Source organism: Corvus brachyrhynchos, unplaced genomic scaffold (genome assembly GCF_000691975.1).
Source record: "Corvus brachyrhynchos isolate BGI_N302 unplaced genomic scaffold, ASM69197v1 scaffold193, whole genome shotgun sequence".
NCBI lineage: Eukaryota > Metazoa > Chordata > Aves > Passeriformes > Corvidae > Corvus > Corvus brachyrhynchos.
In genome coordinates this window covers 837,932-840,030 of record NW_008237087.1, presented here as the reverse complement: position 1 = coordinate 840,030, position 2,099 = coordinate 837,932, and positions in this window count along the sequence as shown.

Below are 2,099 nucleotides of genomic sequence, written 5' to 3'. Positions count from 1 at the left end.
GGAAGGAAGGAATTCGGAAGGAAGGAAGGAAGTCGGAAGGAAGGAAGGAAGTCGGAAGGAAGGAAGGAATTCGGAAGGAAGGAATTCAGAAGGAAGGAAGGAAGGAATTTGGAAGGAAGGAAGGAAGGAAGGAAGGAAGGAAGGAAGGAAGGAAGGAAGGAAGGAAGGAAGGAAGGGCTGAGTTGTTGTAACTTGGATGTGCCTTGGTCAAAGGGGAAACACAAAGTTCAGGGGCTCGATGCCCCTTTGGGGTCGGGTGAACACCCAGGAACCTCCTGGGGGGAGTTTTACCCTCTCTGATGTAACACCGGGGTCACCCCCAGCCCTCGGGGGGAGGGCCCAGAAATGAGTCTGGGGGCACTGCGGGGGCTCTGAGGGCTCATGGCCCTGCTGGGACCCCGCGCTCCCTCTGAGGGGCTGAGCCAGCCCTGCCCCAGCAGGAGCGGGAACATCCCTCGGGAATGGGAACGTCCCAGCAGCTCCGGGGGTGGGTCTGGGGGTGCGCTGCGGCTGTGAAAGGCAGGACCCGCCTGATAAAAAGCCTGTCCGGGACGATAAGAATCCCGGTAGGATAAACAAACCAATCCCAGCAGGATAAAAACCCCAATCCCAGCAGGATAAAAAAACCCAGTGCCTGTGGGATAAGAAGCCCAATGCCTGCGGGATAAGAAGCCCGATCCCGCCCCCACAGGGGCTGCTCCTCCCGGCCTTTTCTCCCTTATCGGGCGCTAACACCACCACGAGCCCGTCCCCTCCTCCCTGGGCCGGGCAGGGGGGTGCAAACCATTACCCCTGAGCATTCCACACCCTCCCACCGGCCCCTGGCTCCGAGCAGCCAAATCTGCCTCCATGGGGATGATTTTCACCGGAGGGAGAGAAGGAGGAAGGAGGGAGGAGGTGGACGGGAGATGATGGCCCAGAGCCACAGCAGTCCTTAAAAACACCAGTCCGGGAGGCAATGGCATTCCCATTCCCACTCACCAGAGAGGCCCAGAGGCAGGGAAACCGAGACCTTGGGCTCCAGCCATTGGTCCTTGGAAGGTTCTCTGGCCTGGTCAGGGGTCTCCTGCTCCTTCTGCGGGGTGGTGGCCTTGCCCTGGTGCCACAGTCACATCTCACACCCCACACGCTCCAGGCTCTTCCAACAACGGATGGAGATCCTGGTTTTGTAGAGCCAGGTTTGGGAGCTGCTGGAGCTGGGGGTTCAATTCCCCCAAGGCACAGCCAGCCCAGTGCTTTGAGAAGGTGTGGACTGGGTGGTGTCTTGCAGAGAAAATCGGCGTCTCTGAGGATAAAAGTGTTCTCTGGCACTGGAGACGCTCCCATGTCCCACCGGGAAACTCCAACAGCAGCGCTGCACCTCACTGAGCACTGCCCCACATCCGGGGGGACTGGCACTGCCTGGCCGGCTCTGGATTTGCTCTGGGTGCTGGATTTGCTGTGGGTTTGGGAAGAGCTGGATTTACTCTGGGTTTGGGAAGAGCTGGATTTGCTCTGGGTTTGGGGGAAGAAGGATTTGCTCTGGGTTTAGGGGAGAGTTGGATTTGCTGTGGGTTTGGGAAGAGCTGGATTTGCTGTGGGTTTGGGAAGAGCTGGATTTGCTGTGGGTTTGGGAAGAGCTGGATTTGGGTGGTTCCCCGCCGTGCCCCGGGTCCGTCCTTCCCGGGATCGTTCCCGGCCGTGTCCCGGGTCCGTCCTTCCCGGGATGGTTCCCTTCAGTGCCCCGGGTCCGTCCTTCCCGGGATGGTTCCCTTCAGTGTCCCGGGTCCGTCCTTCCCGGGATGGTTCCCTTCAGTGTCCCGGGTCCGTCCTTCCCGGGATCGTTCCCAGCTCCATCCCGGGCAGCGGAGGGGGTGTCTGGGTTGTGTCACCTGGGCTGCTCCGGGGTCCCGCTGCAGCTCCACCCCCACCCGCTCCCCGGGAACGCACTTTTTGGGGAGATCCCACTTTTTTCCTCGCTGGTTTCTGGCCAGCGCCCCAAATCCACCCGCACGTATCACCTGTCCCGCCCTCTCCCCTGCCGGGGGGAGGAGGAGGCCCCGCCCGGGGGGATGGGGGATGGCCGCCGCCCCGGTCCCACCCACGGCTGACCCACGCGC